At 50.4% G+C, this 13,522-nt stretch overlaps 1 protein-coding gene across 4 annotated transcripts in view; it reads left to right on the top strand.

Moving 5' to 3' along the window:
• The window catches only part of PCDH1 (protocadherin 1), a 225,324-nt gene that overhangs the window by 123,821 nt on the left and 87,981 nt on the right, over positions 1 to 13,522 (top strand). The window lies entirely within an intron of this gene.

Here is a 13,522-nt window from a genome sequence, read left to right as displayed (position 1 = left end):
ACTGCCGCATCCCATCTGGCTTTCCTACCAGTGGCTGCAGGAAAGCGGTGCGAAGTGTGGTGGTGGTGGTGCAGTGGTGGTGGTGGGTACTGCGTGCAAGCTCCCCCTTCCCCTCAGCTAGGTGGTGTGTGTGTGGCTGCTGCCCTCATCCCCTGGGCCTTGCTCCTGGGAGCGGGCACAGAATGAGCTAAGGTGGGGTGCTGGCAGTGCCCTGCACCCTTCTGCCGATGCGTCTCAGGGTGCGCTCTGATCCTCCCCACCTGCCCACTCACCTCCCCAGGATGAGGGAGGGGAAAGTGTTGGGGAAAGCCCCACCAGGAGTGCCCGTCAGCTGGCAGGCACTCCATGTCTTTTCACAACACATCCTTGCTCCCTCAGCCTCCAGCCAGCTTCTCTCCAGGCCCTGCCCCGCAACCCCCAAGCCCCACTTACCTCCAGGAATGAAGAGTGATCCTGAGGCAGCCTCTAATAAGTGAGAGCATTTGGTCCCACCCTTTCCCCCTCTCGCTTTCCCTCTGGGCAGGGTTGGGGGTTTCCCACCCCTTTTGCAAAGAGCTCTTGCAGGTTGGAACTCAGCCAGCCTGCAAAGCTCTTTGCAAAAGGGGGAAATCCACGGGTTTCCCTGCTAAAAGGGAAAATCTGCGTTTTCTTTGATTAAACTGGGAAATCCATTGTTTTCTCTGTTTTTCTGTGGGAAATGGAAAACCCAGATCCCTAGAAATCAGTTAGTAAGCCTAATTAGAGGGCACCTATGGCTAGCCCTGGTGAGTCACCTGATCAGAAAGGGGGAGGCCCCAGGAGAGATACAAACCAGGGCCAGAGTCAGGGCAGTCAGCTGAAAAGGGAAGAGTTCTGTGCTGAGATGCCTATTACTTTCAGATGGACTGGTAGTATGCTGTGTCTAGAGAGAGCAAGTGAAGGGGCTGAGGGCTAGCAGTGGACTAATGCCCAAGGCTAGGTAGGAGTTTTGGTATATAGGCAGAAGGTCAAAAATGTGGTTATAGCCACAGTGAATATGGTTTTTTTGTTTTAGTTTTAACCAGTGGTTTTGGACTCTCTGGGGAAGGCAGAGGTCCCAATAGTGCCCGAGGGCATGGGAGTATCTTGGGCCCTGCCAGGAGCTAGAGGATCAAAGCACGGGGCAGGCTTAGATAGAGGATTGAATCTTGGAGGAAGCGACAAGCCTAGCAAGGTTGAAAGCAAGACTGGGCAAGGGGGCCCAGCCCAAGAAAAGTGAAACCAGGGCCAGGGACCCAGCAGCCCAGGAAGAACAGAGACCAGGGCTAGGGGTCCAGTGCCCAGAGAAGGGTGAGATTAGGCCTAAGGGGCCAACACAAGAGACACTGGACCCAAATCTGCAGGCCAGGATGGAGGCTTGCAGCCCGAGGAAAGGGGCAGAGGCTGAGAAGGTTGAGGTCCCAACAAGGGAGTGATTTGTACAGTAACACCTATTAGGCTTGAGCATGGCTGTAGGGGAGGTCGGAGGCCGTGAATAGCCCTTAAGGCAGGGGCAGGCAATTATTTGGGTGGGGGGCCACTTATCAAGTGTTTTGGTGAGTGGTTGAGGGCCACATGAGTGCTCCACCCCTTGACAGCTGCCCTGCCCCCTAGTCGCCATCTTGGGACTGGAAGTTCTGCCCCTTACCCCTGACCTATCCCACTGGAAGTCCCTCCCCTTGCACCCCCAGAAACACTCCTTTAGGAAGGGGGGAATTGCCATCTTAGAACCAGAAAAAGAACAAAAAACAAATCATACACTAAAAGTCAAACACCTACTATAACATATTTTAATTTTATTATGAAAAGCATTTTTGGCATGATTTGTGTTTGCGTACTGTGTATATAGAGGTGATTAGCTAATAACTCAAAAGTACATTAGTTTTGTATATTGTGTGGGGGGGGTGTATGGTGGGGTGGATGTGGGGGCATGTATGATGTGTCGGTGTGTGTATGGTGGGATTGTATGGTGGAGTGTGGGTGTGTATGTGGTAGGATATGGAGTGTGTGTGTGGGGGGGGGTTGTGAGAGTGTGGCTGTGTGTGGGGGGCATAGGGTATGTTGGGGTTGTGTATATGTGGAGGTTGTGGGGCCAGGGTGTAGGTGTGTGAGAGAGGATGTGGGGAGTATGGGAGTGCTTAGCAGGCAGGGTGCTCACGGCACAGGACGCAGCTCCGGCCAGTGCTGTACATTGCAGTGTGGGGCACAACCTCTTCCAATCCATTTGTATTGCTGTTTTGTCGCTCATGCACAGCCCCCACATTCACAGCACGAGAGGGAAGCCCACGTGCTGGGATCCAACTGCCTTCCCTGCCAGGGCTGCGCAGCACTGGAGAGAAGCCTGACGCATCGGAGAGGACTGTCCTTCCCACCGGGGCTGCATGGCAGAGGAGAGAAGCCCCAGGTGCCTTCCCCTGGTGGGCTGGGGAAGGCAGCCAACTGCAGCACCTGAAGCTTCCTTCCTGTGCTGTGCAAGTACAGGAGCTGTGCATGAGTGGCGGGATACAGATGACCCAGTGGAGTTTGTGCCCTTCACTGCAATGTGCAGGACTGGTTGGTGCCACACCCCACCAGGCACCTGTGCCCTGAGCACTTTGCCTGCTGCTGCTGCCACCACCTGCTGGGGCTGCACACCATGGGCTTCTGAGATTTTTCTGGATTTTCCCCAGCCTTCCTTGATGAGTTCCTATGTTAAAGCTTGTTTTCTTAGTTGGACCAGTGTTAATCGTGGAGGTCTATTTCCTCACTTATTAAAGTGGAGCTCAAACACTTAGTCATCAATCTGTTGATGTCTGGCAGTGATCACCCCTACCCCCACCACCACCTTCCTGGTAGCCCTAGTACATTAATCTTCATTTTCTTGCCCCACCTTTTTCCTTCTCCTCTTGGGATGGGAAGAATTCCAGTGAGGATTACTTCAGTTTTTAGAATGATTAATGGATGCTTCCATATGTCCACTGGAATTCTCTTCAATGTTAGTTCCCATATATATTGCGGTAGATAGTACATCGTTCTGTTTAATGTTTTTCCATTGTACTTGATTATTTATTCTCCTTAGAAGCAAGTTCTCAGTAACATAATCCTGTCTCTTATTGCAGCTCATATCTCTTCCTGGTCTTTTTTTTTTTTCCTTTCAGTCTTTCTATCATCTGTTCTTTGCCTTTTGATTTTCTTTCATGTTTCCTCTATTCTTCCTGGACTGATATCACCTGCAAACTGGATTTTCTCTTTTGGGATGTAGCAGGCCTGAAGATGATCATTCAGCCACCAGGGGGAACCAGTCCACCTGCCCCATTCTAACTCCTCAGGGTACCTCCCCTTTTCTGTCTCACCTGCCACACCTTGATGGAAGTTTTGTGTTGATTAGGGAGGCTACCCCAGGATCCCAGAGCAAGCCTCAGGCTACCTCAGTTTACTGCAATGGATTCTAAGTCCACTAGCTAAAGCATTCTTTGCCCAACTAGCCTAGTAATGGCCTGTAGCTCACACACATAGCTATGTCCATGCCTCACAGGTCTACTTTGTTTCATGTACCCAACCATCTTCATAGCCACTTACTTCATAGCTACTCAGCCCAGTCTTCTGGGCTCCTGGACCTGGTAGGACTGCTCCAGCTCATCAGGTTCCAAATGCTGGCAAAGCTACCACCTCTCCATCCCAGCCCTTGCAGGGTTTCTGCCCACTCATCCCACAGAGTCCCTGGTCCCTGCAGGGCTCTATCCTGGCATCCGCCCTTATAGCATGGGGTGTCTCTGAGGCACCTACCACGATGTCCGCCACCCCTATAGCAGGGGTTCCCAACCCCCGGGCCATGGCCCAGTACCAGGCTGGAAAGGGTTGGCTGCCAGTCTGCAGGAGGACTGGAAGTGACCGCTGACTGGCAAACTGCAGACTGCAAGTGACCAGCATACTGTGGACTGGCAGCCAACCCTTTTTTATACTGAGTATACTGAGTATAAAAAAAGGGTTGTCTGCCTGCCCGCAGTATGCCAGTCACTTCCAGTCCACAGTTTGCCGGTCTGCGGTTTTCTGATCCTCAGCATAAAAACGTTGGGAACCCCTGCCCTATAGCCACAACCTAAACCTCCAATTAAAAAGACATAAATACAGACCAACCAATCTGTAATTTAAACTTAAATTCCACCTTGGGTTTTGATACTGCTGCAAAGCCCTACCCTTATCTGCTGGCTCCCTCCCCGCCTGCAGCTTCTTCCTGCTAACAGTTTGGTCTGACTGGAATACCAAACCTTCCTGAGTTCAGAGCCAGGGTGCTTGCTCTGGATCAGGGTCTAGCTTTATGTTCCCCAGGAGTATAACCTCTTCTGGTCACATATCCTACCCCCTTTCAGAGATTTCTCCTTAGTCTTAATCATCTTGCTTCTCCTGTACTGCAGTTCCTACTCAACTGCCTATCCAGAGTTCTGTCTTATTGAATTACAACTTGCTCCCGCATCTGTACGCTCCTATCTTTGTTGCCTCAGCCACTTAATTTCTAGCTGCTAGCTCTGCTCTAGCTGCCCACTAATTGCAGTCCTACCATTACATGCAACCCCTTGTTAAATGGGATTAGGTGCTCTTCTCTTCTTCCATGCCACCCCATTGTTTGATCTGATCTTGTCTGTTTCTTCTCTTCATCTATTGACACACTAAACAAGTTCCTCAATTCTGCTTCACCTCCAATAGTCTGTGCTTCCTTTACCACCACCTTACAATCACACATCTCTATGGTTTCTCCTCTTCTGAATATTTCCCATGAAACTATATATTTTTCTTATTTGTATATACAACTTTACCTCTTCTTTCATCCATCACCTACTCAGAATTCTGTCTGAACTTCAGAAGTGTCTTTAGCTGTACTTCCAGCAACTTGATCATCTCCTCTCCATGTAACTCATCACTATGTAGGCATAGTGTCGACAGACACAAACCATGACATCAATGCTACTGTGCATTAGCGTTGGAAATGACCCGTGCACTGCTGGGACTGGGCAGTAACAGTAGACGTAACCCATGAGTACCATCAAGCTATACTTCATGCGTATATAGATGGCATTAGGAACGTCTGCAAAGAGGATATAGCTCCTACACCTTTCCGCTGTGGATTCTCCAGAGGAGCATTTGCAGTACTTTTGGAATGCTCCCTTAAGCCAGCCCAGGTGTAGCTCCATCAGCCAGGGTTATCCCCTGGCTCCTTGGACTGTGAGATCAATACTTTCGGTTCCTGACTCCCTGATTATCTGTGGCCCCCACAGAGACCTATCTTTTGGCTGAGTCCCTGAAGTAGGACTTTGCCTTTTTAAGGGGACAGAGTGTACCCGAGTCACATGCAGCAAAGCAAACAACTCTTCTTGAATAAAAGAAAGCTTTATTGGTCAATGGGAAACCAACAGGTAGAGTCCTTGCATCCTGAAGCGGGGGCTAACTCATAGGTACGATTTCTTAGTGAATCACAAAAAATGACTTTTTACCCCACAGGAATCATACAATTCATAAGATCAAGTCCAGGTTAAAAGAAGGTTTCCTCTCTCAGGAAGGATCCCTATCTATAGACAAGTTTAGGAATTTAGGACCTTTGTCTATATCCATGTACCTGATATTTCTTCTATGTTTCTCCTGAGACCCATGCAGCTTTGCTCAGGTCTATCCACTTTCTGATGAGATACCAGATGAACAAATAAAATCTTGGTACCATCCGGTATCTTTGCAACATAACCATGGTAGGTAGAACTTGAAACATGGCCTGATCAGGTTTGACTGCTAGACCTTGGAGAGATGGATACTTAGCTGGCAATCATGTTTTTTATTCCAGATTTCATAATACCATGGTCCATATATGCTCAAAGTCCCTGTACTGGACAATTCTAGATTTTGGCTGGTTGAAATCCATGGTCAGGGACTGCTTTAGACAAGACCAGGATATCCTAGGAGGGTCTGGATCCTATGTAGATTATAACACTGCAGATCCATAAATATTTGCTGCATATGAAACATTCTGGCCTTTGTTCAGTTCCAGTAAAGTCCAGCTGATAGCAATTACAGCATACTATCCACCTATATAGACATTTATTTTTTTCTCACCAGGGGCATCACATTTCGTCAAGAGCCTTCTAAACACCAGAAACGTTGTTCCTACTTAGTACATCAATACCTTCTTTCAAGACCCACATCTATTTCAGAATACTTCTTACTTTACCTCCCTCTGAAATGACCTTCCTGTGGTTATCACTGTGGACAGGAGAAGGAGTAAGCTACAGGTCTTGTATCTGATTCTTCCTACCTGATATTCCATATGGACAACGTATGGAAACCTACAGTCAGTTTGCCTGTTTTCCTCCTAAAACTTGACTCCTCTTTGGAGAGAAGATGTATACACTAGAGGATTCCAGATTTTTATTCCAGATTTTTATGTTAGAAAAGCTAAACTATTCAGTATGTCTTTCAGTTAGTTGTCTTAGCTCTTCCAAGGACCAGCTCACATAGTGTGTGATGCCAAAATAGATAACACAGCATATCTTGCTGTGTTGCTAACTGGGTGAGGCACCTCTTTCAACAAACATCAAGATTCACTGTACCAGAGTTCAAGTGGCATTCTCTACTTTATTTGGAAATATACCAGTTTCAAAGATCTATAAAGTGCTGGCATGGAGTTTTGCTAAGCAGTGAGCATTGGATTTAGTATTACAGAAGATGCCAAGTTTAGGAGACCAGTAGTACAGTTGTTGTTTGAATGATGTAGCTCAAGAGTGGCCAACCTGCGGTACATGTGCCATGTTGTACCTGCGGTACAAGTGTCATGTGCAGCCACTGTGTGTGGCATGTGAGGGGTGGGGCAGGGCTGTGAGTAAAGAAGGGAGGAGAGGGGCAGGTTGGCATCTGGGGCTGTAGGGGTACATTACTTTTCACTGGGCCTGTGCAGCTCCAACTGGGAGGCCAGTAGGGTCCAAGGTGGCAGAGCTCATCCTGTCTACTGCACTCTACTCACTTGTTTAGTTGCTCCAGTGCAAACTTGGTCAAGATGGAGGGGAAGGGCAGAAATAGCTGTATGCAGCCAAGCAGGTTCTTTCAGGGAAGTTGCCCAACTGGAGGGATGGGGACAAGGGGAGGGAGGAACGCTTCCATGTTCCATGTAGGGAAGGGGTGCATACTGCCTGGAGGGGTGGGGGGAAGAGCCCCGTGCCACCTAGACAAAATGGGGAGGGAAAGGAAAAGAGCCCTGTATTGCCCAGCCATAGGACCCAAGTGCAGAGGACAGAAACAGTAGCACCCTTCATGATGGGTGTCCTAATTAAATGGGTTTCCTTCATAATGGGTGTCCCAATTAAACCTAGCCCAAGGCTTCCAACATCACTTCCCCACAAGGAGTCAGTAACTCTGCTAAACTTCATCATGACACTAAGATCCCATGGGGTGACACTGCCTTAGAGCCAGCCCTCAGGGATGCCTCATCCCCTTAGAATTACTCAGAACCTGAGGATGCTACCCAGCTGGGTCCTGAGCTGGTAGCGTCTAGGGACAACTCCACTGAGAGGGCTCCAGCTGAGGGGGGGAGCAGGCTATTCCAGGAGACTGCAGTGACACCTTGCAAGAAGTCTATGGCATATAGTTTCCTAAGGATACTTCTAAGAAAATGCTTTTATTTTGTTTTTCTTTGTAATTCTCAGCCCAAGAGGTACAAAACAATAAAATGTGTGGCTAACCCAGGGCACATATGCCATAAGCAGCTTCTGTGTGTCGCATGTGAGCCTCAGTCAGTCAGTGAAAGGGCTCTGGAATGAAGGTAGGGGCCTTAAGCCTCTGGCCACATGGGTTGGAGAAGTGGCAAAATGTTTGCAAGAAAGGCTGTCATTGCCAAAAGACAGGTTAAGACAGGGGTGGGCAAAATGGAGCCTGTGAGTCAGATCTGGCCCACCAAAGGATTCTGTCTGGCCCACCGCAAGTCCCTCAGCCCCACCTCAGCCCAGGTGCAGGGGGCAGCCTGAGGCTGTGGTGTACATGGCTGATCTAGCTGCTTCTAGGTATGTGGCAGGGCAGGAGCAGCCCAACAGGCAGATTCAGCTTCCTGGCAGACCCCATGGCAATAGCTCCCTCTACCTGTTGGTTTCTGCAGTGTCTCTGCCACTGCTGGACCCAGCCCTGCTGCCTGGGCACACCAGCCATCTGCTCTGCACCCACTTCTGGGGGAACTAGACAGTAAGGCTGTCCGAAATGGAAGTGTTTCATTTTGACCAGCATTTCAACGTTTTGACAGAACAGTGCTTTGTTTTTACTTTTGTTTCGAGTTGAAACGGCTGTTCCGTTTCATTCTGTCGAAACATTTTGCCGTTTTGACCCTGTTTCGACGTTTTGCCCATAGGATATAATGGGGAAGGACAAAACAGTCTATAATTTTGTCATTTCTGGCCTGACTTGGATTACACCTGCAGAAATGATAGCCCCTTCTGCAGGCATGGTGCTTGCCAAGCTTCAAGAAGATAGGTGCAGGGGGTTTGAAGAAACTGCACCCCAAAATCTTGAGAGCAAAGCTCATGTCACGTGTAAGTGTTAAGCCACAGCAGGGTCAAAACTGCAGGGATGCTAGCCCCTGCTGAAGCCACGAAGTCTCCCAAGTTTCAAGGAGATAGGTGGAGTGGGTTCTGGGAAACTGCACCCCAAAATCTTGAGAGCAAAACTCATGTCATGTAAATGTGTTAAGCCACAGCAGGGTCAAAACTGCAGGATTGCTAGCCCCTGCTGAGGCCACAAAGCCTGCCAAGTTTCAAGAAGATTGGTGCACGGAGTTTGGGGGGAACTGCACCCCAAATTCATGAAAGAAAGCTCATGTCACGTTTATGTGTTAAGCCACAGTGGGGTCAAAACCACAGGGTTGGTAACCCCTGGTGAGGCCACAAAGCCTGCTAAATTTCAAGGTGATAGGTGCAGGGGTTTGGGGGAAACTGCAACTCAAGCTGCAGACAAGCAAAACTCGTGACATGGGTGCTTGTGCAAACTGTCTGTCTTGGGGCACTGGAGCGGGGGGGGGGGGGGGGGGGGGGGGGGGGTGGGGGGGGGGGGGGGGGGGGGGGGTGGGGACTACTGCAGGCCTGGTTGCTAAGCTACTGTGTTACCAGTTACCAATTAATCATGATTCACTCAGGGACCATCTCAATACAGTCCCTAGCTACTACTTAAGACTTAACGAGCATGGATTAACACCTACAAGACCAGGACTAAGGAGAGGATATAATCAATACAGACAATCAACTGCCCCAAGTCAGACACAGCCAGTTGCACAAGCACCCATGGCATGAGTTTTGTCTGTCAGCAGCTAGGGGTGCAGGGCCCCACAACCCCCCTGCACCTATCTTCTTGACAGCTGGCAGGTTTTGTGGCCTCACCAGGGGCTACCATCCCTGCAGCTTTCACCCTGCTGTGCCTTAACACACACAGTGTCACCATGTCACGGGTTTTGCTTGTCTGCAGCTTGAGGTGCAGTTTTCCCCAAACCCCTGAACTTATCTCCTTGAAACGTGGCAGGCTTCGTGGCCTCAGGAGGGGCTAGCATGTCTGCAGTTTTAACCCTGCTGTGGCTTAACACATACATGTGACATGAGTTTTGCTTTCAGCATTTTGGGGTGCAGTTTCTCTGAACCCCACAAACCTATCTCCTTGAAACATGGCATACTCTGTGGGCTAGCAGGGGCTAGCATTCCTGTAGTTTTGACCCTGCTGTGGCTTAACACATACACATGACACAAGTTTGGCTCTCAAGATTTTGGGGTGCAGTTTCTCCAAACCTCATGTACCTATCTTCCTGAAACTTGGCATGCTTTATGCCCTTAGTAGGGGATACCATTTCTGCAAGTTTTATCCAAATCTGGCCAGAAATAACAAAGTTATATGCTGTTTTGACCTTCCCCATTATAGCCTACGGGCGAAATGTTGAAACAGCAAAACATTTCGACTTGCTTCGTTTTGAGGCTGTTTCGACCATATCTGTTTCATTTCAATTTTGCTGTTTCAACCTTGAAACAGGTCGAAGCAGCGTTGAAACAGAACTGGTGGTGAAATTTTGCACAGCCCTACTAGACAGAGCAAGTGGGCAGTGTGGCAGGCCAGTAGGGGGCACTCCTGTGCTGCGCTACCAGCTTCGCTGTGCCTGACCCAAAAACCAAGCTCTGAGTGCCTGCCCTGGGGTGCCTATGTCCAGCTGATCCCCTCCCTGGAGCACACCTGCAAACCTGGGGTAGTGCTGCCACCACTCAGGTCTTTGTCTGGGCCCTGTGCCACCTGGAATACATGGACCCTGTAGACCTAGGGGTTGCTTAACAGCAGCAGGTTATATCTGGGTGCTTCTGTTAGCCTGAAGCATTCACCAGCAGCCTCCCACCTTAGCAGGTCCCTTCCCTCTTAAGCACACACAGTGAGGTGTGCTAAAACAGATAGATTTATTGATCAATGAGGGATGGGGCAGGGAGGAAGGAATACCAATAGCAAAATATAGAAAGAAAACAAACCTTGAGCAAATCTGAGTGGCTTGTCAGCCTTTTGATATGCAACTAGATTACAGTCAACTAAGTTCCTTGTTAGGTTTCTGATAAGTTACTCACTTCCTCATCCAGAGAATGAGAGAGCTGCGGAGGTTCATGTTCCTATGTGAGTGCTTTAAAAATGTCTGCCTGTCTTATTCCTGGAAGGACCCTCTTAAATAGCCCCTTTGACCTCACCACCTGGACCCGACCAACATCAGTTATTTTCTCAGCATTACTGATGCTGACCAGTGGGTTTGAGTAAGGTCAGTTCTCACCTTGAGGAAGGACCACTGCCTTAGGACTGCCCTACCAGTCCAGAAGTGGGAAGTTTAACAATAGACCTGGCCACAGGGAGAGGAGAATGCCCGCTCCCTAGGGGATCCCCTAGGCAACCAGGTATTTGCCTAGCAACCAGTTTATAGACATGTGGGCAAAGGAGGAGAGAGAGTAAAGGGGAACAAACAACCCAAAAAGTGAGGCAGCTGGGAGGGAGTTCTTTCACGGGCAGGCAGACTCTCCATGGATACCAGCCTGAGACCCCTGCAGGCAGGGTGCACTTAGCTGGGCAGATGGATTGGGGCCATGGGCGTGTGAGGAGTGGTGTCTGGAAGTGGGACAGGCAGGCAGAGCTAGGGCCAGGATCATGGGACAGTGACAGTATGGGGCTGGGATCCAGGGCAGAGATCCACTCCCCATACATCACTGCTTATGGAACTGGTGCATGTCATATGGATGTGTGGGGAGCAGATTACAGCTCTGCCCCCAGGCCCTGGCCCCATGCTGTCACCGCCCTCCGATCCCAGCCCTGCCTCCTCTGCCTCAGTGTCCAGGGCTCTGACTCCAGCTCCTGGTTGCCTTCCATTTGCTCTGCCTACCTGGCATAGTAAGCAGCTACCTGTAGGCAGGTGGAGAGGTGGGATGCAGCCAGGAGCTAGAGCCCCACATGAAGGGGCAGGAGCACCCTGCTGAAGCTTCTCCCCCTGCTTGCCTGCCCAGAGCAGCACAGCAGAGGCAGGACCAGGAGGAGGATCCGCTGCTGAAGGAAAGGGCAGCAGATCACCCCCGCTGGCCTGGGCCCCAGCTAGTGCATGCAGCTTCTGGCAGGGCCATTCCCGGTGTGGCTGCAGCTGGCTGGGTGCTGCTCTGGTCCCATCATCTCTAGCGGCATCATGCCAGTTGGGCAGAGTGGGTGGAAGGAAGCTAGGAGCTACAGCTGGAGCCCTGCATGCTGAGGCAAGAGCCACCTGACTGAAGCGCCCTCCTGCTTGGAGCACCATGGAAGAAGCAGGAGAAGGAGCTGCTATTAGAGGTGAAAGGAGCAGAGCAGCACCTGGCTGGCTGCAGCTGCACTGGGAACAGCCCCACCAGAAGCTGTGTGGTGGCTGGGGTTGGGGCTGGGCTGGCAGGTGCAGGCAGGAGCATGGCACAGGCTGCCCTGGGTGGGAGTGGGCAGGGCTTGGCCCCAGGTAGAATGCCGCAGGAGCAGCTGCAGACTGCACTACTATATAGAGACTCTCAAGGAAGAAAGAAAGGAAGAGTTCCTTCCTACTTCCTATTGCCTTCCCCTGGAGTTCTTCTGTTATGTCTCTGTGGTTCAGGAAAGGACACAAATTGTTGAGAGCTAAATTTAAATGATTACAGTTGTACAGGTATTAAGCCCTCTGTAGACATTCTTATTCCATTAAAAGCATGAACGGCACATGTCCCCAGCGGCTTGTAGGGAATGGCGAGCTCCAGCAGGCAGTGTGGTAAGCATGGAGCTGCCACAGGCACTGTTAGTGGCGGGGGCGAGGGGGTGACAAGCACTGACCAGTGGTTGGCGGCCACTTGCAGATGCTGTTGGCAGTGGCTAATGGCGATCGCAGACTATCTGCAGACACTGCCAGCAGTGCCGGCGGCAGGGGGAAAGGGTGGCGAGTGGCGACCACCCGCAGGTGCCACTGGCAGTGTCAGCAGCACTTTTGCATAGGGGGTGCACTGCTAAGCTCAGGGGATGCACATGCACCTGCGTGCACCCCCTACACATCGCCAATGCTTAAAAGCATGGCTTTTTCTAGTTTAGCTTGCATTTCTTTGGTTTAAAATAAACTGAGAAACTCTAGACTAAGTATGTCCAAATAACAGATGAGGCATGTGATACTGCAGCATAACTATAGCAATTTAACCATTCTAATATTATAAAAGCCTTAATCTGCCTGTCTGTCTGTCCATAATGCTTTATTCGCATTCTGATTGGCTGACTGAAACAACCAATCAGAGTGCAAATACAGCATTGGGACAGGAGGTGGCAGTGTGGTGGAGCACTGCCATGATGACAGGGACACAGGGGAGGGAGCAGAGGCAAGGCCAGCACAGCACTGGAGCTGCACTGGCCTTGCCCCCCGCCCTGCTCCCTGGAGGCAACGGCAGCGGAGTGGATGGAATGGGGATTGGCCTTATCGCCCTGCCCTGCTCCCTGCAGGTGGAGAGGATGGAGCGGAAGAGGGGGCAAGGCCACTGGAGCTGGCCGCTCCCCCTCCCCAAAACTTGCTCCATGGAGGTAGCAGCGGCAGCGCAGGCAGGGAGTCCTGCAGGGCTGACACGGGCTGATACTCCTTCCCCTCTACCCCTTGCATCTGGCCTGTATTGGCTAGTATTGGTATAATTATAAAGGTATAAGTGGTAAAAAAAATTCCTGTGTAAGTCCTAACTTGTGGACAGTTACAGCACTTGGGAAGAAAAGCTATTAGATCATGGAATTTTATGAATTTGTAGTACAAAAAAGAAAGTTCCAAGTCCAAACATTTACATCGGGGTGGACAATTATTTCAGGCAGAGGGGCGCTTACTGAACTTTGGCAAGCCATCAAAGGCCGCATGGGTAGCCCTGCCCCTTGACCAGTGCCTGGCCCCCTGGTCGCCATCTTGGGACTGGAAGTCCCACTCCCTAACCCCTGACCTTTGCCACCAGAAGTCCCTCCCCTTGCCTCTGGGAATTACTCCTTTCAGCAAGGGATTTTGCCATCTCTGAACCAGAAA

Source organism: Alligator mississippiensis, chromosome 9, assembly GCF_030867095.1.
Source record: "Alligator mississippiensis isolate rAllMis1 chromosome 9, rAllMis1, whole genome shotgun sequence".
Lineage (NCBI taxonomy): Eukaryota > Metazoa > Chordata > Crocodylia > Alligatoridae > Alligator > Alligator mississippiensis.
This window is presented reverse-complemented; position numbering and strand designations above follow the sequence as displayed.